Source organism: Trichosurus vulpecula (genome assembly GCF_011100635.1).
Source record: "Trichosurus vulpecula isolate mTriVul1 chromosome X unlocalized genomic scaffold, mTriVul1.pri SUPER_X_unloc_1, whole genome shotgun sequence".
NCBI lineage: Eukaryota > Metazoa > Chordata > Mammalia > Diprotodontia > Phalangeridae > Trichosurus > Trichosurus vulpecula.
Genome location: NW_023494377.1, coordinates 5,416,036 through 5,442,864, shown reverse-complemented (window position 1 = coordinate 5,442,864; position 26,829 = coordinate 5,416,036).

Sequence of the window (26,829 nt, the reverse complement as noted above, 5' to 3'; positions counted from 1 at the left end):
AGGCCTGGCCTCTCAGAAGTCATACCAGGGAGTCAGTGGCATGGCAGCCCGTGAAGGTTTTGCCATGCTCAAAGGGCATGTTTCCTGTTCATCAAGTCCCGAACTAAGAAGCAGAGGTCCATTCCACCACATCCAGGCTAACCTTAGGGTCAGAAGCTCCTTGGCTATGGCAACCCATGAAACCAAAATGCAAATGCCTCCCGCTCCCCTTCTTCTACAGTGAGAACGGCAGAGGGATGGAGCACAGGGGATCACAACCCAGTTTTCCAACCCTAAGATCTAGGATTCTATGATCCTGCTTCTGCTAATGTCACTCTTCATCATTTCTTATGGCACAGTAATTTTCCATTACATTTGTGTACGGCAGCATGTTCAACCATATCCCCAGTTGATGGGGCCTATCCTTTTAAGACTCTGTTGTCTTATAGCTAGAAGATAATGGACTACAACCCTCGGGGAATGAAAATGAGTGTCATCAAGACTTCAAAGAACAGTGAATTTCAGGACTGAAAATGATGGGCTACATAGGCTAAGGACTGGGTGATGGGTGGACAGTGGCCCCAGGACTCCACTGGTAGGTAGCAAGCCAACGTCAGAAGCCATTGTTGTGACCCCATGGGAGGACATGGACAAGAGCTGAAAGGGGATGGAACAGCAGGGATGAGCCGCAATCTGCATCAGTGAAGGGAATATCCAAATGAATGAGATCACAAAGTCTTTGGAGTAGTTGAGTTGAACTCATTAGAATGGTTATAATAATAGTACTTAGCATTACAATTCTCTTTTCCACATCACTGGAGTTGGAAAATATTGCTTAAATGTTTTGGCCTTCCCTCTGTACCAGAGAAAAAGTCTGAATTATCATGGTATTAAAAGCTAAAATATGTTGATATTATATAATATATATTGTATGCATTTCTGAGTTTCTAAACCTTTTCTGTGTCATCTGCTGGCCTTCACGTATTATCTGGGGCTTCCTCGAAACTCCCTCAAATTTCCCATTGAATTTCTCGCTATGGCCCCTGATATATCAAAACCATGATGAGGAGAGTTGCCATGTGGAATGAGAACCATAACACCTGAAAGTTTGCAAAGCACGGTATGTGTGTTACCAGGTTTGCTTCTCACAATAGGCCTGGGAGGGAGGTACCTTTGTGATCCCCATTTACCAATGAGGGAATTGAAGCAGACAGAGGTTAATTGAGCTGAGTAAACTGTAAGTTCTTTGAAGGCAGGGACTGTTTTGTGTCTTTTGCTTCTTTTTGTATTCCCAGTGCATAGCATGGTGCCTGGCACACAGTGGGCACTTAATAAATGCTGACCAATTGCTCGTTTGATCTGCCTGAGGTCATGCAGCTAGTAAATGCCTGATGTAGGATTTGAATTCAGGTTCTCCTGACTCCAAGTTCAACACTATCCACTGTGCCACCTTATTAAGATTTCTGTTTTGAGCTAGGAAAATGGCTTAGGGAATGTCACTGTTCCACTTAGTAGGGCAACATAGTACAAGGGAAAGGAGCAGTGACTCCAGAGTTACAGGACCTGGGTTCAAAGCCCTACTCTGCTGTTTGTTACCCATGTGCCCTTGGACAATTTTGAGGCTAAGACCTTATGCAAGTCTTGGCCTCAGTTTCCTTCTCTGTGGAATGGAGGTTGGGTTTGTACTAGATGGCACCTGACGTTTCAGCCTAGAATCCAGGAGTCTCTGTGTGACCCAGGACAAATCTCTTCCTCTCACTTGGCCTCAGTTTCCTCCTCTGTAAAATGAGGGGGTAGAACTAACAAGTCACTGAAGCCCCTTCTAACTCTAGACCAGGGGTGGGGAACCTGTGGCCTTGAGGCCACATGTGGACCTCTAAGTCCTCAAGTGTGGCCCTTTTGACTGAATCCAAACTTCTCAGAACAAATCCCCTCTAGGTCCTCAAGTGCTGACCTTTGACTGAATCCAAACTTCACAGAACAAATTCCCTCTAGGTCTTCAAGTGTGGCCCTTTTACTGAATTCCAACTTCACAGAACAAATCCCCTCTAGGTCCTCAATGGCAGCCCTTTGACTGAATCCAAACTTCATAGAACAAATCCCCTTAAGAAAAGGATTTGATCTGTAAAACTTGGACTCAGTCCAAAGGCTGCACTTGAGGACCTAAAAGGCCATATGTAGCCTCAAGGCCACGGGTTCTCCACCCCTGCTTTGGATCAAGGATCCTAGAATGCACTACAGGGACAAGCCCTTGACCTTATACAAGAAGCATCATGCCAAGAAAATACCAACTCCTCTATTTTATCTATGACCTCATTCAGTCTGGGGTGGGAGGTGGGGGTGGGGGTGGAAGGGACTTGTCCCACATCCCACAGCCAGTGAGCAGAAACCTACCTCTCCAGACTCTAGTTCATTGCTTTTTCAGCCACAAAAAGTCTTGTATCTTCCAACCCTGTCATCTTACAGAGAAGGAAACTGAGTCTGAGGCTTGCATAAGATCACACATTGGCTGAGCTGAGCTTGCCAAGAGTCTTCTTAAGAGAGGAGGGGACATAGCCAATGTGGCCTCACAAGCTTCCAAGGCAACACCACAGAATCCTTGTCCTTCGTTTTAAACGCCACTTATAAATAGCAGATCACTGGGTTCTGATTTGGTATCTTTGCCACCCTCACATTTTATTGACTTGTTCCATCCGTTCATTTTAAAGGTTATAATTATTAGGCTTATGTTTTTTCCACTCATTTCTTTCTTATTGATTTGTATTTGGCACTTCCACTCATAATGAATGTAGGAAGTAGGTGCTATTAGGATCTCCATTTGACAGTTGAGGAAACTGAGGCAGTCAGATTGAAGAAACTTGCTCTCAGTCACACAATTAGTAAATGTCTGAGGCTGGATTTGAATTCAGATCTCGCTGACTACAGGTCTGCAGCTCTATCCACTCAGACACCTAACTGCCTCTAAGCTGGAGAGAGGAAGTGAGGGGATCATTGTGACAAAATTGATAAGCAGCAGTATGGTGATTCAGATATGGGTCGTTGTTGTTTCATTTCAGTCATGTCTGACTCTCCATGACTCCATTAGAGGTTTTCTTGGCAGAGATACTGGAGTGGTTTGCCATTTCCTTCTCCAGCCCATTTTTACAGATGAGGAACTGAGGCAAACAAAGTTAAGTGACTTCCCCAGAGTCACACAGCAAGCAGTCTGAGGCTGGATTTGAACTTGGGTCCTTCTAACTCCAGGGCCAGAGCTCTATCCACTCTACCACCTAGTTGCCCAAAAGTCAGCTGACTACAAAGTCAGTGTCCCTTCCCTTACATTAGGAGGTGATCTGAACTGAATTTCATCCCTCTGATGTATCTATCATGTACCACAGAGAGATCTCCTAGAATAACTGCTCCAGTTTCAGTGGATACACAACCACTCAAAACTATGGCTCAGGAGCCCCCATTGACATGCCTCCTCTTACTATTTGGCCAGAAGACATAATTATTTCAAGGCAAAGTATGCAATAGAATAGCATAGTAATGGAATCTCATAGTAAGAGAAACAGCTGGAGTATATTTCTCCTCTAGACTTATGGTATACTCGCTTGTCAATTCACATCCCATCGGTGGGAAGAGTGAACACAACATGGAAATTACGTGTGAAAGGCACATGTTTAGGGAATAGAATAAATGTGTCCAGGGTATATGTATATTCATTCTTGCTCTCTCCTACCCATTCATTTGCCTGGGGTGGGGGGCAAGGCTCCAAAGCTGCCAGTGTCTTCTGGGGATATTCTGATTCTCCTTTCCCTAGTCCCACTCACCAACTGAATATTCTTCTTAGCTTTGCCTGTACCTTGGTGTTGTGCCACGTCACATCTCTATTTCTTGGGCTGCTCTCACTGCGGCTATTTTTTGGGTTTCAGCTAGAGTTCTCTGATGTCATACTGTCTCTTCCTCATAAGAGGAAAAGTAGGCTCTGCTGTGTCCCATTTTGCTTAGAACCAAGAGCCTAACGTACAGTTCTTTTAGGAGGAAAGGAGAACCTCTCTAATATAATCATTGGACTACAGCAAATCAGCTTTCTCTCCATAAGATAAGGAATCTGCCAATTCCCAGAGTCTTAGCCTCTATGTGCTGATCTCTTCTGAAACATAGACAAAAGGTTCATTAGAACTTGATGTCATTTAGTCTGTCTTTAGAGCTCCTGTGTATTAAGGAGATTGGACCACAATAGGTCCCTGCTCAAGCTCCACTTAATGGCTGCATTTTGTGCCCTCCTGGCTTAGAGTAAATGTCAATGGTAACTGTTTCTGTTTGGAACAGCAACCCTGAGGGTCTTTCCCTCTCAGCTTGATTTTTTTTTTCTAATTAAAGGGGCCATCCTTTGATTCACCTCTTAAAGAGGCCTATTCAAGAAATGGGCATTACCTCACTCTAAGTGAGTATATGAAAAGGCCATAGCCTAAAAGGGCCAGGGTTTCCCATTGCATACTGGGTCATCTCCAGTCATCCTGATGAATATCAGGTCACTGGATCCAGATGGCTCTGGAGGAGAAAGCGAGACTGGTGACCTTGCGCAGCTCTCCCTCACTCAAATCAAAGTGAACGGCAAGTCATGTCATCATTTCCCTGATGTCATGGTCCTCTTCGAAAACAAAGGTCAAACACAAGAGCTCCCCTATCTGGGGCTGAATCTTTCCATCACTCCAGGCCACTCTTTGACCTAGCCCTGGGAATTCTTTTTTTTTATTTTTTATTTTATTTTATTTTACTTTAAATTAAGATTTTTTTATTTTTAGTTTACAACACTCAGTTCCACATAATTTTGAGTTCCAGATTTTCTTCCCCCCCACCCTCCCCAAGACAGCATGGAATCCAATATATCTTCTACTTATAACTTCTCATTGAACTTATTTACACAATAGTCAAGTTGTAAAGAGGAATTATGACCAATGGAATGAATCAGGAGAAAGAAGAAACAGAACCAAAAAAAAAACCCCAAAACAAAAACAAAAGAGAAAAAAAACAAAAGGAAAAAAAAGGAGAGCAAACAGTTTGCCTCAATCTGCATTCAGACCCCATAGTTCTTTCTCTGAATGTAGGTAGCTCTCTCCATCAAGAATCCTTTAGAGTTGTCTTTGTACCTTGTATTGCTGAGAAGAGCAAAGTCCATCAGGGTTAGTCATCACAGAATCCATATATCTGTGGTTGTGTATAATGTTCTCCTAGTTTTGCTCCACTCACTCAGCATTATATCATGTAGGTTTTTCCAGGTTATTATTAAATCCATATCTTCCCCATTTCCTTTAGCACAATAGTATTCCATTACATTCATATACCACAACTTGTTCAGTCATTCCCCAATTGATGGGCATCCCCTTGATTTCCAATTCTTTGTTACTACAAAAAGAGCCGCTATAAATATTTTTGTAAATGTGGTTCCTATTCCAATTTCTATGATCTCTTTGGGATACAGCCCTAGAAGTGGTATTGCTGGGTCAATACATTTTTATAGCCCTTTTGGCATAGTTCCAAATTGCTCTCCAGAATGGCTGGATCAGTTCACAACTCCACCGGCAATGTAACAGTGTTCCAATTTCCCCACATCCTCTCCAGTATTTATCATTTTCCTGTTTTGTCATTTTAGCCAATCTGACAGGAGAGATGTGGTACCTAACAGTTGTTTTGATTTGCATTTCTCTAATCAGTAGTGATTTAGAGCATTTTTTCACATGCCTATAGATATCTTTAATTTCTTCCTCTGAAAACTGCCTATTCATGTCCTTTGACCATTTCTCAATTGGTGAATGACTTGTATTCCTATAAATTTGGCTCAGTTCCCTGTATATTTTGGAGGTGATACCTTTATCAGAGACACTAGTTGTAAAGATTTTCTCCCATTTTTATGCTTTCCTCCTAATATTTGTTGCATTGGCTTTGTTTATACAAAAACTTTTCAATTTAACATAATCAAATTTATCCATTTTGCATTTTGTAATGCTCTTGTTGTGTCATGAATTCTTTGCTTTCCCCTAAATCTGAAAGGTAAACTTCCTTGCTCTCCCAAATTGCTCTCCCAAATTCATTCTCTTGAATGAAGTTATTAATTGTTTCTATGATTTGCTCTTTGGCCCACTCACTCTTAGAATTGGATTATTTAGTTTCCAATTAATTTTTAACTTATTTTTCTATGGTTCTTTATTACAAAGAATTTTTATTGCATCATGATCTGAAAAGGATACTTTGACTACTTCTGCCTTTCTGCACTGGACTGTGAGGTCTTTATGCCCTAGTATATGGTCAATTTTTGAGTATGTGCCATGTACCACTGAGAAAACCATATATTCCTTTTTATGCCCATTCAGTTTTCTTCAGAGGTATATCATATCTGCTTTTTCTAAAATTCTATTCACTTCCTTAACTTCTTTCTTCTTTATTTGAGGTTATATTTATCAAATTCAGAGAGGGGGAGGTTGAGGTCCCCCATTATTATAGTTTTGCTGTCTATTTCTTCCTGTAACTCCCTTAACCTCTCCTCTAAGAATTTGCATGCTATACCACTTGGGGTATATATGTTAAATGGTGATATTGCTTCATTGTTTATGGTGCCTTTTATCAGGATTTAGTGTCCTTCCTTACCTCTTTTAATTAAATCTATCTTTGCTTTTGCTTTGTCTGAGATTAGGATTGCTACCCCTGTTTTTTCTTTACTTTAGCTGAAGCACAGTATATTCTACTCCAGCCTTTTACCTTTATCCTGTGTGTATTCCCCTGTTTCAAATGTGTTTCTTGTAAACAGCATATTATAGGATTATGGTTTTTAATCCATTCTGCTATCTGCTTCCATTTTATGAGAGAGTTCATCCCATTCACATTCACAGTGATGATTACTATCTGTGTCCTTTTCTCCATCCTATTTCCCCCCATTTATGTTTTTATTTCTCCCTTTTCCCTTCCACTCCTCAACAGGGTTTTACTTTTGACCGCCGCCTTCCTCAGTTTACCCTCCCTCTTGATTCCTCTACCTTATGTTATACGGCCTCTGGCTTCGTGTGGTGTGGGAGAAGGGTCGTCTGGCTGCTGGGGGTAGGGTCTCCTCTTTCCCAGAGCTGTTCTATAGCAGGGGTGGTCTCAGCTGTTGTCTCTGTTGGTGTCTGCCACTTCCCCTGGCTGTGCAAAGCCAGTCTGGGTTCCTGGTGTTGATGTCAGTTAGCTCCACCCCCTGGGGCTCAGTTACTCTCATTGTTCTGCTGAGGTGAGGGCTGCTGGGACACCTCTCTTCTTGTACTAGTCTCCTTCTGTCACCAAAGGAAGGGCCCTCTCCCCCCTTCTCTTGCTACTGAAGCCCCCCTTCTGGCTCCTCTGTTTCTTTCATGGGAGTATTCTCTGGGTTTATTCAAGGGAGGGATAAGACCCTTTTTACCTGGACATCATGGCTCCCCAAAGTTCAAGAAGGTGAGTTTCAAACTTTTAGACTGTGGGTTCGAGGCCTCTGGGCTACCTGCTCCTTCAGCCACAGGCTCTATACTCCGACAGACTCCCATCCTGGGCTGAGAGGCCTGGGGCTCGATCTCGGCTATAGCCAGTACTTTTGCCCTGGGCCTTTTCCTGCTCCAGCGTTTTTGCTCACCCAGAGCTCTCCCAGACTGGCTCACTGGCTCGATTCCTCTGCTGTTCCTGGTTGATTTGGTTTGGTGTCCTTGCGTGTCCTACCCCTCTCAGCCTACTAGTGGCTTCTAACTCTCTCAAATCTGCTCAGATTCACTTTTGTAGATGTATCTGACAGAATTTGTGAGAGAGCTCCAGTAGTTCCTTCCTTTCACAGCGCCATCTTGGCTTCGCCCCCCGGGAATTCTTTTTTATCTCCAATTTAACTTATTATGAGTATCCTGTGCCCTCAAAACCAATTCCAAGGGTAGAACTCTGCCAAAACCCCACAAGATTTGTGTGAGTCTGAGCCATTATATTTCTCTGCTCAGGCCCCCAAAGCCTCTCTGGGTTTTCCAGGCAAATGAATGGGTAGGAGAGAGCAAGAACAAATTAACTGAAGTAGGACTACTTTGCAGTTCATCCTCTGTACCTCTAATCCTGTCTTTATTAGGTACATATGGCAGACAATGTCTTCTTGACTTTGGGTTGCCCTGAGTATAAAATCACCTTATCTTCCTCCTGAAGGGTAAGGGACTGTGGAGATAATCCTGTGGTTCTCCATGGTTTTCTCCCAAGCAATGTTTCCAAGAAATAATGACACACTGAAAGTTTAATTTGGCAACAGTAGGGCCAATTTGGAAGACTTGTGTATGCACACTTGTCCCTCAATGAGAGTGGTGATTTTTTTTGGTTGTTGTGTTCTTTATGAGTTTAAGGTTTGATTTTTTTAAGGTTTTGTTGTTGTTGGTCCTTCATTCTCAAAGAGGATCATGACATCAGGAAGGTGATGCCATGACTTGCAAGTGAATTGGATTTAAGTGAAAGGGCTGTGCAAGGCTACCAGCCTCATTCTTCCCTTTGGAGCCACATGGGCCCAAGGTTAGGGAATACATAAAATAGGGAATTTTTGTATATTTTATGAATACTATACTTATCACACTATGTATGCTGAGTGAGTCAAATGTTTATTTAAATTATTTATGCATTTTCTTTTATTTGCAATAACATAACATCCAACATTTCACAGCCCATCTAGCCAAATGCACAGTACGTCTTTTGAAAAATACTACCCTAGACTGTTGGCTTCATGAGGGTGGGATTTGACTTTTACTTATCCACACATACACCCTGGAGCTTAGTACAATGCTCTGCACACATCAGGTGTTTAATAACTTGTCAAATTGAATTAAGTCAAGGTGGGAAGCAGAAGGCAGGTGGAGAGAGAGAGAGAGAGAGAGAGAGAGAGAGAGAGAGAGAGAGAGAGAGACAAAGAGAGAGACAAAGAGAGAGACAGACAGACAAAGAGAGAGAGCGAGCGAGCTGAATTCCAGACTGTCTGCAAACATTAACTTAACTATGAGCACTCCAATGACGAATAAATGGACTCACTACTAGAAGAACTGAATCTCATCAATCTTGACATACTTGCTATAAATGAAGCCAGGAGACAGACGGAAGTTTCAGCTGAAAGGTAGAATGGCTGAGAGCTCTCCTTGGAGAGTCAAATAAATGAGTAGGAGGAGTTGGTTTTATCGTGTGTCAAAAGGTGTCGATAAATATGATTTCACAAGACACTTGGCCAGCTTGTCAGGCAGGGCTCATGATCAGCATTTTCAAAAAGATCACTGGAAAGATAATTGCAGCCTAGATGTTAGGAGCTTTTGCAGAGAATAAGAAGTAGCGAAATTCTATGGCAAACGTGACCAACTCCTCCAAATTAAATCAATATATACTTTAATTCTCTGTGACTTCAATGAAAAAATGGTTCTTCCTCATCCGGGGGTAACTGGAAGGGCCCAGTCAGAGAGCAGGGAGACCTTTTCCCTCTCCTATCCAGTCCTTCCAGACCCCACTCCCAACCTCCTTGTCAATTTCCCTTTCCCTTTTCCCCATCCTCCTTGTCAATTTCCCTTTCCCTTTTCCCCAACCTCCTTGTCAATTTCCCCTTCTTTTCCTCCTTCTGGCTGAACAATCACATGCCCATCTCCCCATCCCTGCTAGAGGGAACCCAAACTATCTTTTCCCAATCACTGACCTGTAAGATTTCAATGCACCAGGACTGCTGGGTCTTGCCAACCATGCTTCCTTATGACCTCTGGACTACCTTGCAGTTGAACTCTCCTATATATGTTTGTTTCTTCAATTAGAGTGTGATTTCTCTTTGAGTAGAGACTGCTTTCTTTTTTTTTAATCTGTATCCTCAGTACTTAAGACACCACTTGATACAACAAAAATGTATTTTTTAATTCATTCATTCATTCACAAGGGAAGAGAGTGAAAAAATATCTCAGAAAAGGCAGTTGAGGAGTAAGAAAGAAAAGAGGCATGTATGCTAAACAGAAGCCCCATACTGGTCTATAATGAATGTTTTCTTCAAGAGGAAAGTTGAGGAATATTGGGCATTTGAAGCACCAAATGCTTTGGCACCTTGATGGAGCTTTGATCTCAAAAATGATGATGTTCCCTCCAATGATGATGATTGCAATTCATCCATTCTTGCCTAGCCTGTGAGATTGTCATTTTCTTCCTTTAAGGCATTGCCAAGTGGTCTGCCCCATCACTAGGGCTTTCCTATAGATGTCTTCAAATTGTGTGAATATGCATGGAGTAAAAGTGCTGGCTGCTTTGCTTGTGCTACATGATTAATCTTTTTTTTTCTGGCTGTACATTTCTATGATGACACCCTTTCCATCACTTCTCTTTAGTCAGTCAACTAGCACTTAACTATCATTTATGAAGTGCCTACTTAATAGGCAGGAAGTTAGGTTGTACAGGGCAGCTAGGTAGCACTGCAGTGGATAGAGCACCAGGCCCACCTGGAGTCAGGAAGACTCATCTTCCTGAATTCACATCTGGCCCCAGACACTAGCTGTGTGACCCTGGGTGAATCACTTCACCCTGTTTGCCTCAGTTTCTTTATCTGTAAAATGAGCTGGATAAGGAAATGGCAAACCACGCTGGTGTCTTTGTCAAGAAAATCCCAAATGGGATCATGAGGAGTTGGACATGAGTGAAATGACTGAACAAAAAACAACAGAAACCAAACAAATACTGCCCTGCTATGTGCCAGGCACTGTGCTAAGCACTGGGTATATGAAGAAAGGTAAAAGATAGCCCCTACTCTGAAGGAGCTCCCAGTCGAGTGAAGGAGAAAATATGTAACCATGTACAAACAGTATCAAGACTGGCTCAACTGTAGATAGTCACCACAGAGAAGGTACTAGAATTAATGGGGATGAATGGGGAAAGGCTTCCTGTGGAAGATGGGATTTAGCTGGGACATGAAGGAAGCTAGGACGGAGATGAGGAGGCAGAGCATTCCAGTCATGGGGGGCAGCCAGTGCAAATGCCTGGAGTCAGGAGATGGAGATCCTTGAGCATTTTTTGTATAATGTGTCACAGGCAGCTCATGCTATCTGCTTCTCCATTATCCTGGGTTTATCTTGAACTTTAATTCTACAGAATCTGTTCTATTCCATGAGTGACCTGAATTCTCATCCAGTCACTTCCTGGCTTTGGGAGCCTGGGCAAGTCATTTTACCTCAGTATGCCTCAGTTTCTTCATCTAATAATAGCATCTCTTTGTTGTGAGGAAAAAAATGAGATAATATTTGGAAAGTGCTTAGCCCAGTACCTGGCACACAATTGATGCTTAACAAATGCTTGTATTCTTCCTTCCTTCCTTTCTTCCTTCCTTCCTTCCTTCCTTCCTTCCTTCCTTCCTTCCTTCCTTCCTTCCTTCCTTCCTTCCTTCTTTCCTTCCTTCCTTCCATTTCTCCTCCCTCCCTTCCTTCCTGTCCAAGATATGTATACTGATGGACAAATTCTATGAATATATCTAATGGTATATAATAATCTGGTTGACAGGCATTTTTCACCTGCTTGGTTTTTCCTTCAGGATTGACTGAGCCAAACTCTTTAAAATGATTATAACTCCTATTTTGGAGGCTGGGTGAAGTTCTAGACCAGTGGGGTCAAACTCAAATAGAGACAGATTCCTGGCTTCACATTGATTTAGAAATCCCTAAATTATCATTATCCGTTCTGTATTATATTTTTCTTTATTTTCTTTCTTTTTAAATTAAGATTTTTTATTTTTAGTTTATAACGCTCAGTTCTGCATGATTTTGAGTTCCACATTTTCTTCCCTCCCCTCCCCCCCTTCCTCAAGATGGCAAGGAATCTGATATATCTTCTACATATAACTTCACATTGAACTTATTTACACAATAGTCAAGTTGTGAAAAAGAATTATGACCAAAGGAATGAGTCATGAGAAAGAAGAAACAAAAACAAACAAAAAACCCCCCAAAAACAAAAACGAAATAGAAAAAAAGAAAAAAAGGAGAGCAAACAGTGTGCCTCAATCTGCATTCATACTTCATAGTTCTTTCTCTGGATGTAGATAGCTCTCTCCATCATTGAGTCCTTTGGAGTTGTCCTTGAGCCTTGTATTGCTGAGAAGAGCAGAGTCTGTCAAGGTTAGTCATCACAGAATCCATATATCTGTGGTTGTGTATAATGTTCTCCTAGTTCTGCTCCGCTCACTCAGCATTATATCATGTAGGTTTTTCCAGGTTATTATTAAATCTGTATCTTCCCCATTTCCTTTAGCACAATAGTATTCCATTACATTCATATACCACAACTTGTTCAGTCATTCCCCAATTGATGGGCATCCCCTTGATTTCCAATTCTTTGCTACTACAAAAAGAACCACTATAAGTATTTTTGTACATGTGGTTCCTTTTCCCACTTCTATGATCTCTTTGGGATACAGCCCTAGAAGTGGTATTGCTGGGTCAAAGGGTATGAACATTTTTATAACCCTTTGGGCATAGTTCCAAATTGCTCTCCAGAATGGTTAGATCAGTTCACAACTCCACCAGCAATGTAACAATGTTCCAATGTTCCCACATCCTCTCTAGCATTTATCATTTTCCTGTTTTGTCACCCCTATTATTCAATTTGGTACTAGAAATGTTAGCTGTGGCAATAAGAGAAGAAAAAGAAATTGAAGGAATTAGGATAGTCAAAAAAGAAACTAAATTATCACTTTTGCAGATGAGATGATGATTTACTTAGAGAATCGTAGAAAATCAAGTAAAAAACTACTTGAAATAATAAACAACTTCAGCAAAGTTACAGGATGTAAAATAAACCCACATAAATCCTCAGCATTCCTATACATTACTAACAAAGCCCAACAGCAAGAGATAGAAAGAGAAATTCCATTTAAAGTTACTGTAGACACTATAAAATATTTAGGAGTCTATCTGCCAAGACAAACCCAGGGCCTATACGTACATAATTACAAAACACTTTTCACACAAATAACATCAGATCTAAATAAATGGAAAAATATCAATTGCTCATGGTTAGACTGAGGTAATATAATAAAAATCAGAATTTTACCTAAATTAATTTACTTATTCAGTGCCATACCAAACAAACTACCAAAAATTATTTTACAGAGCTGGATAAAATAATAACAAAATTCATCTGGAAGAACAAGAGGTCTAGAATATCTAGGGAATTAATAAAAAAGAATGCTAGGGAAGGTAGCCTAGCCATACCAGACATTAAACTGTACTACAAAGCAGCTGTCATCAAAACTACTTGGTACTACCTAAGAAACAGAGTTGTGGATCAGTGGAATAGGTTAGGTACACAAGACACAATAGTTAACAACTATTGCAATGTACTCTTTGCTAAACCCAAAGAATCCAGCTTCTGGGCTAAGAATTCACTATTTCACAAAAACTGCTGAGAAAATTGGAAAATGGCAGGACAGAAACTGGGCATAGACCAATATCTTACACCATATACCAAAATAAAGTCAAATGGGTTCATGATTTAGGAATAAAGGCTGATACTATAAGCAATTTAGGAGAACAAGGAATAGTTTACCTATCAGATCTATGGGAAAAGGAAGAATTCCTGACACAACACGAGATAGAGAGCATTACAAAATGCAAAATGGATAATTTTGATTATGTTAAATTGAAAAATTTTTCTATAAACAAAGCTAATGCAACAAAGATTAGGAGGGAAGCAGAAAATTGAGAGAACATCTTTACAACTAGTGTCTCTGATAAAGGCCTCATCTCTAAAATATACAGGGAACTGAGCCAAATTTGTAGGAATACAAGTCATTCCCCAATTTTCTTTATTTTCTTAAATACTTCCCAATGACATTTGAACCTGGTTAGGGCTCACTTTGGAATGTTGTAGTCACAAGGGGTCCCTGGCTCAGAGTTTGCCACCTCTGCTCTAGGGCAATTTACACAATGTCATGAGCAAATAGCAATACCTGGAGGATCTCACCATCTATGGGGAATTCCTTCAATTGAACTCTAGATTGAACATCATCCATGACAAACAATTGAAAAAGCCCAGTCAAATTATTTCAGTAGGCATGGTTCTCACTATTTTGTGCCTCAGTTGGCGCTAAAGGAGATACATGCACTTAACTGATGAATGCGTTTTCTTCACCGGGGTTGGCAAACCATAACCTGTTATTTACATTGAGTTTAGAGAGCAACATGGAGGCCTTTAGTAATTGACATTGGCATAGCTTCCTGCAGAAACAGAACGGGATTATGGCTCTAGGTTTCTAAGGATATTTTCCTCAGTGTCTAGTATTTTACTATTCTTTGATCTGCCTTTACCATCCTACTATTGAAATAGGACTCCTGGAAAATGTCTCTGAGCATTTTCTTACCCCATGGGTCCTCAGTGGAATGCTCATAGCCGTGGCTCCAGGCACCATTGTGTCTTTCTAAGGCACTTTATTTGGCCTTAAATGTCCATGGCCAGTCCTATATCTAGCAGTACCAAACTCTATTTCCTAGAAGGCTAGAGGAGAGAATTAAGGACTATCAGAGCATCAGTATACTGGTACAGGAGTCAGAAAGCCCCAGTTAGAGTCATGGGTGAAAGCCTCTCTGCTCTCTTCTTATGCCTTCATCAAGGATGCCCTTCACACTTGCATAGATTATTCTCATAAAATTCTGGTGCAGATGGGAAAGTATGGGTCAGGAATTATTTTTGTTCTTTTCTCCATTTGGTAATAAAAGTCCTGGTTTCTTCAAAGCATTCGGTTTCCTCCCCTCTTTCAGAGATATTGACAATCAATCCCTGAGTGCCTTTCACATCATGTTGCCTCCAGCATGGACTTACTGTGTGTTCTTGGTTTCATTCAGCTGCTCTTCCAATCTTTGTTTGCTTTAATGCTGTTTCTATTTCCTCGGGCTGCACATAAGGGACTGTGATGTTGGCATCCAAATGTCCAAACATTCCCACTGTCGTTGCTGGAGAAAAAAGTTCATTATAGAAATCTTGAAAGATCTGTTCCATTTTTCATCTCTTCATTGTCCTCCTTCCAGGTTCAACTTGAAATGCCCTTGGGATGATCTAGCCTAGTTGGGTTCCCAACAAAGCTTTCTACAATCTTCTTTTCCCCTCCATTGATCTTTCCTATTTTATAAGATGATACTTCTCATAATCTTTCACCATATGACATTAGATTTTTTTAAAAAATATATTTATTTTTCTTTTGCTGATGTCTTTTATTTTTACATGCCATTCATTTACAAATATATCCATCCATTTCCCCTCCCCTTCACAAAAAGGAAAAGAAAAAAAAATTGAAAAAGACAGAAGCAGTTCAGCAAAACTAGCCAACCCTTTGGCATCATCTGACAGCAAATAGAATATTCCACACCCATAGTCCCCCACGACAGCAAGGAAGGAGGAGGGAAGGGACATGCTTTCTCATCTCTTCTCTGAAGCCAAGCTTGTTCATTTTTTAATTTCCATTTCCACTGTTACACTCCCTTAGTTCTGATTATTTGTACATCTGAAGATGTACATCTTCTCATGTTTATTTGAATTTTTAATGTTTACTATTTCTTAAAGTGAAGTATTCCATTGTGTGTACTAATAGACAATCTCTATGAGCATAACAAACTACAGAGATCATACCCTGGCCAAAAGGCATTCTTATATCCAACTGGTTTTTCCTATGTGGATGGTAGAATAAACTCTTCAGAGTAATTATGGGTCTCATTTAGAAAGCTCTGTGATGTTCTAGGGAGATGTTCCAGGATTCATTTGGCCGTCCACCATTAGAAGGGCAATTACTTTGTTTCCAGTTCTTTGCTACAATAACAAAAAAATGCTACTAGTACTATTCTGGTGGACATGAGGCTTTCATTTCTGGTTTGTGGACTCCTTGGGTTTATACAGTTATTAGTGCAATCATGGGGTATAGATATTTAATCACTTTTTGTTTCTAGCATAATTGTAAATTGCTTTCCAAAACGGTTGGACCAATTTCGCCAAGAATGTATCAATGGTCCTGTCTTCCCACAGCCCTTCCAACATTAAATATTTCTGTCTTTTATCATTTGCCAATTTTCTGTGGGTGAGGTAAAATTTTATCCTCACTCCAGTATTTTGGAGCTGTCTTCTGTACCATTGCTAATAGTTTGCAGATCTTTAGGGATCTGTTTCTTCATACCTTTGAGCACTTATCTAGTGATGAGTGAATGGCTTTTGATTTTATTTATTTGTGTTAGTAATAACAGTAATAGCCTGCATTTGTATCGTGATGTAAGGATTGCAAAATATGTTAGAAATATTTAATTTTATCATCATAACCATCTTTTGTTAATTAAATTAATTAATAACTAGATTTAAAAATTTGCCATAATAACAAATTCAAATTCACTCATCTCTTCCTTTTCCATTTTGTTAATGTATTTTTTTTTTCAGAAATCAACTTTTCCTACTGAGAACTGCTTTAGTTTCACCTCAAAAATGTTGGGATGTTGTCTCCTTGTTATCATCCTCTTTTACATAGCTATTAATCATTTCTCTGATTTGTTCTTTCATTCATTCATTATTCAGGATGCAGAAATGATCAGGGGAATCCCTGCCTTGTTAGACTAGGAGAAATTCCATGGATTGGGACATCAACTTTGTCCCCTTCCTGAGGGGCATGAGTCTTGCTGGGATGACAAAGGGAACTCCTGATTGGTCCCCCATGACTAGGTCTGTGCCAAAGATTATTGGTCAATGAGAGTCAGGAGAATAGACTCCTGTTGGGATACAAGAGCTGTGGAACCAGTGCCACCCTTTCTCTTGTGGACACTGTCCCCTCTTCACATGCATTTTCTCCCAGGATAAGGACAGGAATTTTTTTCCTTTTCTAACACCTCCCAGCAACACTCCTGCTCCTCCTCCCCAGCAGCAATTGTGCCTTGGAGAACAAATACATTTCTATGGGAGATATGCTTGTCTAAGAGATAGAACCTAAGAATATGTCCACTTTTTTCTATTCTTTCTCTGACCACATATCAGCAGGTAGAAATTCTGAGAAAGATGGAAAGAAACAAGCATGTATTAAACTCCTACTTTGTGCCAGGCACTGTGCTAAGTGCTTTCCAAATATTATCTCATTTTATCTCCACAACAACCCTGGAAGATAGGTGCTATTATTATCTCCCCATGTTTTTACAGTTGAGGAAACTGAGGCCAACAGAGATTAAGTTGTCCAGTCACACAGCTAGTAAGTATCTGAGGCTGAATTTGAACTCAGGTCTTCCTACCTGCAGACCTGACACTCTAGGGCCGCTGTACCACCTAGCTGAAGAAATGGATATGTCCAGTTTTGGCAGTACCATTTGGTGTCGAAAGCTCCTAAGTTCATGATACAGACATTAGTAGACCAGAGAGGGGAGATTTTTGTAGCAAGTTCATCAGAGGAGATCACCACTGCCAGGATCATCTCATAGCTGAATGACTAGAGAAAGTAGGTTGTGGCTTGTCAGGAGAGGACTTCAGACAGAGCAGATCTGAGGTGAATGGGAAATGTTTGTTTAGCCGTCCCCCAATTTTTCTTTACTTTCTGAAGGGAGGGGAGTAAGATTCGAGATGCTTTATGCTTTCTATGTTTGTTTATGTGCTGAATTCTTTATCTCTTTTGTTTCTGTTGTGGAGGAAATCCTCCAGCTGTCCTTTACCTGGCACCCAGAATCTACATTTAGCACCTTTTCTACAAGGGACCTTGGTGCCTGCGTTTTGGAGAGAGCTTAGTTAGACATGAGTCAAACATAAGTTTTGTTTTAGAGACTTCCCCTGGAGTAATACTGTGGGGTGGGGAGGGAGGAAAGGAGGGAGGGAGGTAAGGAGGGAGGGAGGGGGAGAGAGAGAGAGAGAGAGAGAGAGAGAGAGAGAGAGATGAAGACAAAGATAGAAACAGACAAACCAAGAGACAGACAGTGACAGAAGGAAAAACAGAGACAGAGAAAGAGAGATCCAGAGAGAGAGACACACACAGAGACAGAGATAAAGAGACAGAGGAGGACAAAGACAAAAACAAAAAAACTGAGAGACAGTGACAGAGGGACAGACAGTGACAGAAGGAAAAACAGAGAAAAATAGAGAGAGGAAGGGGAGAGAAGGGGGAAGAGAAAGAGAGATGAGGAGGGGGAGCCTAGGGAGTAGAACCTGATTATTTTGGGTGATGGGCTCTTCATAATTCAACCTGCTTTGTGTGAATTCAAAACCAACCCCTTGTTTGAGACCCTTGGGTCACAGGGTATGTCATTGTTTATTTAGGTCTAGGACTATTTCTTTATTTGTATTCCTTATATTAATTACCATTTTTATTGTTATGGTCTGTGAATTTGTTATGAAATGACAGATTCAGGCCCTATTCCCTATCCCTATATGGTCTGTGAAGTATGTCTTTGGTATTTCAGATTTTTTACATTTGTTTATAATTTCTCTGTGCCCTAGCACAGTCTATTTTTATAAAGGGATCATGTGGTTCTGAGAAATACGTATAAAGTCCATAGCCCAGGTTGCTATGGTGCCCTCTCCAGCTAAGGGGCCTCAGATCTGGCTGTATGAAGACCTGGCTCCAGATTGAGGGATTCTGTCCTCTAAATGAGACAGGATCAGATTCTTGCAGGGGAAGGGGAAGGAAATCAGCATTTATATAGAGGCTACTGTGTGCCAGGCACTGTGCACTGTGCTCCTAGCATTCTGCCTCATTATACCCCAGCAGGGAGGAAAAAAGCTTCTAATGCTTAGGTTTGGTTCTTATTTAGAATCCACCTGAAAAGGATTAAGGGGGTTCTATCTACAAACCTACTCAGTGCATCAAATAGATTAGGCATAGGACATTTATTTAATTCCTATATCACAGAAGAAAATTTGAAAACCCAGAAGCCTTCATTGCCTAATACTGGAAGCATGATGTGAGCACCTAACACATGATGCAATAATCCATCCTAATTTATTAGTCCTATTGTGTTCTCCTAGAGATGTGTACTTAAAACATTAGAACTTGAAACACTCTATGAGGCTGCTGGAAAGACACTTCATCTTCCCCCTGGCTCTGTACAGTCTGAGAAACTCACTCAAGGTCCAAACCTTCTGGCATGCTGGGTCATAACTAAAGCTTACCCTCCCGATGGTGGACATCTCTCCTGAGATGTAATCTAAGAGATCAGCCCTTTCTGGGTGAAATTCCCAACTTCTCAAATTCCTGGGGTCATCACCGAGGTTAGAACATACGTGTCTGAGGGTCGTTGTTCACCTGTATTCAAGGAAAGAAACCCAAACCAAAGGACCCACCAAGGATTCAAGGTCTGAGGCCTCCAGTTCCTCTATGGCAGGGGTGGGGAACCTGCAGCCTTAAGGTCCCATGAGGTCCCATTATAGGTCCTCAAGTGCAGCCTTTTGACTGAGTCCAAGTTTGACAGAACAAATCCTTTTATTAAGGGGATTTGTTCTGTGAAGTTTGGATTCAGTCAAAGGGCTGCCCTTGAGGACCTAGAGGGGATTTGTTCTGTGAAGTTGGGATTCAGTCAAAGGCTGCCCTTGAGGACCTAGAGGGCCACATGTGACCTGGAGGCTGCAGGTTCACCACCCCTGATCTATGGTCTATGGTCTAGCCATCAGGTACCCAAACTGCCATGCCATCATTGTCCTCTCTCTTGCTAGAGGGATGAGAAAGTCTCATGTGTTTGACCATTAGGAAGAAAGACTATGTAGGAATTGCTTCTTCATACTCGGTCACCAAAAACCTTTTAAGCAACCTCTCATGACAGTAGTGAGGTGGCCAAGTGGGAAATGGGAAATCATCAGAATCCTCTGGTTGTGCATGTATTATGTCAAGGGCCTCATCAGAAAGGTCCCAGGCGCATGGATCATTGGAAGAGGCCTAGCTCCAGGCATGCTCTCCAGAAGGGTTGGCCATTGTTACATATGTGATATTTGGAAGGCTTTTGTGCAGGCTTCATTAATGGAGGTTTCCATTCAAAAGCCTCCGTAAATATTTTAGGTCTAACTTCTCTAACAATTTAACCAGATTTGATGACATAGACAAGAGTAGATGGAGTCATAGAGGATAGAAAGACCTTTCATACAAGCCAAGTAGTCTCCCTCTACAAAGTACTCCCAAACCTGGAAGTCAACATGTATGGGGAATGACGGAGAATAGTGCCCCCAGCTGGGTTTCACAGACGGGGAAGGTGCTGGGGATACAAAGAAAGGCAAAAATATGTCCCCAAGGAGCTTACGTTCTTTCTTTTCTTTTGGAGGAAGGAAGGCAGGGCAGTTGGGGTTAAGTGACTTGCCCAAGGTCACATGGCTAGTAAGTGTGTCAAGTGTGTGAGGCCAGATTTGAACTCAGGTCCTCCTGACTCCAGGGCTGGTGCTCTACTCACTGCACCACCTAGCTGCTCCAAGGAGCTTACATTCTAATGGGGGTAAACAACTTGCAAAATACTATTGACATGCAAGGTATATACAAAATTACAAATCATCTTTTTTTAATAATTTTTTTTTCAAATTGCATGTAAAACCAATTTTTAACATTCATTTTTAAAAATTTGGAGTTCCACCCTCCCTCCTTCCCTCTCCTCCCCTCTCCGTGAGATGGTAAGCAATTTGATACAGGTTATGTATTGCAAGCATGCAAAGCATATTTCTATATTAGTCATGTGGTAAAACAAAAGGCAGACCAAAAGAAAACCCAGGAAAAATAAAGAAAGTGAAAAGTAGTCTGCTTCGATCTGCATTCAGACTTCACCAGTTCTTTCTGGCTAGCACCTTTCATCATGGGTCCTTTGGAATTGTCTTGGATCATTGTATCGATCAGAATAGCTAAGTCATTCACAGTTGATCATCATACAATGCTGCTGTTACTGTGTCTCCTGGTTCTTCACTTTGCATCACTTTATGTAAGTCTTTCCAGGTTTCTCCGAAGTCCACCTGCTCATCATTTCTTATAGCACATTAGTATTCCACCACAATCATATGCCACAACTTGTTCAGCCATTCCCCAATTGATGGGCATCCCCTCAATTTTCAATTCTTTATCACCACAAAAAGAACTGTTACAAATATTTTTGTAAAAATAGGTTCTTTTCCCTTTGTTTTGCTATCTCTTTGGGATACAGACCTAGTAGTGCTATTGCTAGATCAAGGGGTATGCACAATTTGGTTGCCCTTTGGGCATAATTCCAAATTGCTGTCCAAAATGGTTGGATCACTTCATAACTCCACTAGCAGTGAATTAGTGTCCCAATTTTCCCACATCCCTAAGTTGGAGGTAATATCAAGCAAAAATTGCTAGCTGTGGTGGGGAGGGAGGAAAGAAAGAGGGAATGACTTCTCTTTTCTGTGGCTCTTCACTGTGCCTTGAGCTATTTACCTCTTCCTCCAAATCCCTTGCATCCTCCAAATGCTCACTCTCCTTTTCCTTCACAAGGCTGAGTAGAATCACTGTCTGGTGCCTCCCAATGAGTCATTTTCATGGGGGACCAGGACACAATATCCATAACCAGGCCCTGAATCCTAAGCCTGGATTCAGTGTAACTTGAAGGGTGGGGAAAATGAGTCAGAGCTCAAGGTATTTAATTCGTCTGACATAATTTCATGAAATTTTCACCTTGTGCAGTGTTACTTTCTTCTTATCTTGTATATTCAGACTTAGTTACTTCAAATCTCAGTCATAATTCCTTTGACTGACAGTTGTAGAAAACCATTGCTCCTTTGTCTTGCCAGAAGATGAAATTTAGTAAAGATAAGAGTAAAGTCTTTCTAACTTGGGCTCCCCCCCGTTAACTTTTTGGATACAAATGGGGGAGGTATAGGTAGGTAGGAGGTCCTATGAAAAAGATCTGGGGAATTTAGTACATGGCAAGATTAGAGAGTACAACATAGCTACTCAAAGGGCAACATGACCTTAGGCTGCATGAACAGAAACAGAGAGACCAAAATGAGTAAGCTGACATTCCCATGGTACTCTACCAAAGTGACCATGCATTTAAGTTATTGAATTGAGTTCTGGGCACCACCTTGGAGGAAGGCTGGCTTATCACCCCTTGAGAATGTTGGAGAAAGAATTTTGGGTTGGGTACAGATTGGGTTGGGTGGCCTCTGAAATCCCTTAAAACTCAGAATCTGCTACTATAATTCTGTTTTTGGAGAACTGCCATGTCAAAAAGCTTTCATTAAGCACCTACTGTGAGCCAGGCACTGTGCTAAGTGCTGGGAATCCAAAGAAAGGCAAAAACATGCTCTCCAGGAGTTCTTATGGTGAAGACTGCTTTCAAGCAACTGTTTACATATACAGTGTAAGTTAGAGGTAAATCTTAAACAGACGTCACTAACTGTGGGGAGGAGGGAGGGAGAGGAGAAGACACAGAATGATTTCTTGCAGAAGGTAGGACTCAGTCTGAGTCTTGAAGGAAACCAGGAAGGACAGGAGGCAGAGAGGAAGAGAGAGAGCATTGTAGGCATAGGGCACAGACAATGCAAAGACATGGAGGCAGGAGACAAAGTGTGTGTGAGGAATAGAAAGTAAGCCAGTGTTGCAAAAGCCAGCTGGATGTCTATACTGAGTCTAGCAGGGGCTGCAAAGTTGTCAAAGGAGGGGTGAGCCAGCCCAGATTAGAAACAAAGCAGGTCAAAGCTTCCATACCAAACAGCAGTAGGATCAGGCCTATGAATGTCCACTGTACTTCCAGCATGGGTGAGAGAGAGAAATTGAGTTTTAAAAAAAGGTTATTATAATAGTCTAGGTATGAGATGATGAGATGATAAGGGTGGTGACTATGGCATTTGATACAATGAATAGAATCTTGATCCTAGAGTTAGGAAAATCTGAGTTCAAATCTGGCCTCAATCACTTACTAGCTGTGTGACCCTGGGTAAGTATATTGGTAATTAAGGTGGGACTTTTTTACTGTTTTCCCTTTTGGAGCACCAAAGTGATCAAGTTCCTTTGTTTCCTTGATTAAATCCTGGAGTCTTTGATGACCTGCTTAAGGAATAAGAAAGCCTAGTTCACATAGGTTCGAGTCACGTGGTTGTGATGCCCTTTGACCCCGAACAGGGTATATAAACGCAGAAGTTAACATTTTGTTTGGGCCACTCACTCACTGGAAGTGTGTTGTGTGATTTGACCAGATGAGACTCTGGGTAGCCATTGTTAAGGAGCCTGCTGACTTTGAAAAATAAACCCAGATGTTGGTGCTTCTCTGGTAACTATGTATTCCTATGGATAGACGGGTTTGTGTTATTTGTTCTGTTAATACAATGTATGTTTGTAATTTCTGTTTGTATTCTCTTTGAAGTTCATGGTGCTGGCTTTTCCTCCTCAACTAATTGAATGAATACACACACACACACACACACACACACACACACACATATATGTTTGATTAAAGTGAGAGTGTAAACCCCTTAAAGTTGTTTTCCTTAGAAAAGCAGGTCAAAGAACCTAGGCTGGCAGCCCTCCTGTGTGCTGGTGTTATTGGTCTTACACAGCCACAGTAGCAGGAAGCCACATTGTTGTTACAGTAAGTCAATCACTTAACCTCTGTCTGCCTCAGTTTCTCCATCTATAAAACAAAGATCATAATAGCACCTACCTCCACAGGGCTGTTGTGAGGATCAAATGAAATAATATTTGTAAAATTCCTGGCACTTCATAGGCACTGTATAAATGCTTATTGCCTGCCTTGTGAGTGGAGAGAGAGGGAGATGTATATGATAGATGTTGTAAAGTTAGAAATGATAAGACGTGGCAACAGATTTAATATGTGTGGTGAGTATGAGTGAGGAATTGAGGATGATGCCAAGGTAGCCAGCCCCAGTGACTGAGGGGACAGTTGTGCTTTGGACCGGATTAAAGAATTGGGGAGAGGGGAGGATTTAGGGGGGAGATAATGAGCCCTACTTTTGACATGTAATATTTGTGATGTCTGGGAGATATCCGGTTTGAGATATTCAAAAGATAGCTGGAGACACTGGTGCTTAGAAGAGAGGTTAAAGCTAGATATATAGATCTGGGCTTCATCTGTGTTGAGACAATAATTAAACACAAGGGAGCTGATGAGATCATTAAGCAGGATCGTATTAATGGAGAAGAGAAGGTGGCTCAGGATAGAGCCTTTGGGATCACCCCCAGTTAGGGAATACAGATACAAGCCAAAAGCAAGCCAGCCCCTGCCCTCAAGGAGCTTAAATTCTGACAGAGGAAGACAAGGCATCAAAGGGAACTGAAAATTGATTGTGGGGGAGGAGAGAAGGTACCTGATCTGGGACATGATGGTGAAATCGGAAAAGGATTCTGGAGAGAAATGAGGTGTGGCTGCCTTGGGCCCTTCATCAAAATAGAGGATCTGGGAGGAACTCACCAATGGGGAAAAGGGTCTTCCAGGGTGAGGAGGCCATAGGGAGGAGGGGAACAACCTGAATGAGAAAGCAACTGAAGCTGGTAGTGAAATCAGAGTCACAAATGAAGCCATAGGGGAATGAAGAATGGCTGGCCTAGGGCCTTCCTCAAAATGAAGGTTCTAGAAGAAGGGTCAAGGAAAATGAGAAGTGAGAAAAGGCCATTGGTGACTTTGGAAAGTAAGTAGCTTCTTTTTTTGGAGGGAGGAAGGCAAGGCAGTTGGGGTTAAGTGACTTGCCCAAGGTCAAATGGCTAGTAAGTGTGTCAAGTGTGTGAGGCCAGATTTGAACGCAGGTCCTCCTGACTCCAGGGCTGGTGCTCTACTCACTGCACCACCTAGATGCCTTGGAAGTAGCTTCTTGTGAATGATGAGGCCAGATTGCAGAGGGTTTAAAAGTGAAAGGAGAATAACAAAATTCATCTGAAAGAACAAGGGATACCGAATATCAAGGGAATTAATGAAAAGAAATGCTAGGGAAGGTGGCCTAGCCATACCAGATATTAACTGTGTTATAAAGCAGCAGCCACCAAAAGTACTTAGTACTGGCTAAGAAACAGAGTGGTGGATCAGTGGAATACGTTAGGTCCGCAAGACGCAGTAGTCAATTATTATAGCAATCTACTCTTTAATAAACCCAAAGAATCCAGCTTCTGGGCTAAGAATTCACTATTTCACAAAAACTGCTGGGAAAATTGGAAAATGGTAGGGCAGAAACTGGGCATAGACCAATATCTTACACCATATACCAAAACAAAGTCAAAACAGGTTCATGATTTAGGAATAAAGGCTGATACTATAAGCAATTTGGGAGAGCAAGGAGTAGTTTACCTATCAGATTTATGGGAAAGCAAGGAATTCATGACACAAGAGATAGAGAGCGTTACAAAATTCAAAATGGATAATTTTTATGTTAAATTGAAAAGTTTCTGTACAGACAAAGTCAATGCAACCAAGATTAGGAGGGAAAGCAGAAAATTGGAGAAAATCTTTACAGCTAGTGTCTCTGATAAAGGCCTCATCTCTAAAATATACAGAGAACTGAGCCAAATTTATAGGAATACAAGTCATTCCCCAATTGATAAATGGTCAAAGGATATGAACAGGCAGTTTTCAGAAGAATAAATTAAATATATCTATAGGCATATGAAAAAATGCTCTAAATCACTATTAATTAAAGAAATGCAAATCAAAACAACTCTTAGGTACCACATCTCTCCTGTCAGACTGGCTAACATGACAAAAGAGGAAAATGAAAAATGTTGGAGAGGATGTGGAAAAATTGGAACACTGTTACATTTTTGGCAGAATTGTGAATTGATCTAGCCATTCTGAAGAGCAATTTGGAACTATGCCCAAAGGCCTTTTAAAATGTGCATACCCTTTGACCTAGCACTACCACTTCTAGGGCTGTATCCCAAAGAGATCACACAAGTGGGGAAGGGACCCGTATGTACAAAAATGTTTATAGAAGCTTTTTTGTGGTAACAAAGAATTGAAATTCAAGGGGATGCCCATCAATTGGGGAATGACTGAAAAAACTGTGGTACATGAATATGATGGAATACTATTGTGCTACAAGAAATGGGGAAGAGAGGCAGAGCCAAGATGGTGGCTGGAAAGCAGGGACTTGTGTGAGCTCCCCCCAAGGTCCCTCCAAACACCTTTAAAATGGCTCTGAACAAATTCTAGAACTGCAGAACCCACAAAATAGCAGAGGGAAGCAGGGCTCCAGCCCAGGACAGCCTGGATGGTCGTGGGATAAGGTCTATTGCAAGGAACTGGGAGCAGAGGGGAGCAGAGCCCAGCGTGAGCCATGCCTGGACCAAACAGACAGGCAGCCAGGCAGAACAGGCCCTAGGGCCCTGAACCAGTGAGCTGTGGCAGTTACCAGACTTTTCAACCCACAAACACCAAAGACAACAGAGAAGGTTGGTGGGAAAAACTGTAGGGAACAGAGTGAAAGGAGTTAGAGGTTTGGCCACCTCCCTGGGGCCAGCAGAGGTGAAGTAACTCTGAGGCTGCTTACAGAGCTTCAGCTGCAGTTGCTTCTGGCCCCAGGCCCACCTGGTGGGAGGAATTAAGTGGCAAATCTAATCAGGAGTGCAGAGCCTGCTCAGATCTGAGTCCTGTCCCAGTTGGCGGTTCTTGGGGGAGGAGTAGCGCTGGTGTGGCAGAGCTTGCTGGGTAGAAATAGCTCTGAAAACAACAGCACAGCCCCTCAAGCTTGGGACAAAGTAGTCTATACTCTACAAGCACTCATACCCAACAAAAAACTCAAGAGTCAAGTAAGTTGGCTGGGAACATGGCCAGGCAGTGAAAACGGACAGAGATTCAGACTCAGACTTTGGAATCTTTCTTTGGTGACAAAAAAGACCAAAACATACAGCCAGAAGAAGCCAACAAAGTCAAAGAGCCTACATCAAAAGTCTCCAAGAAAAACATGAAC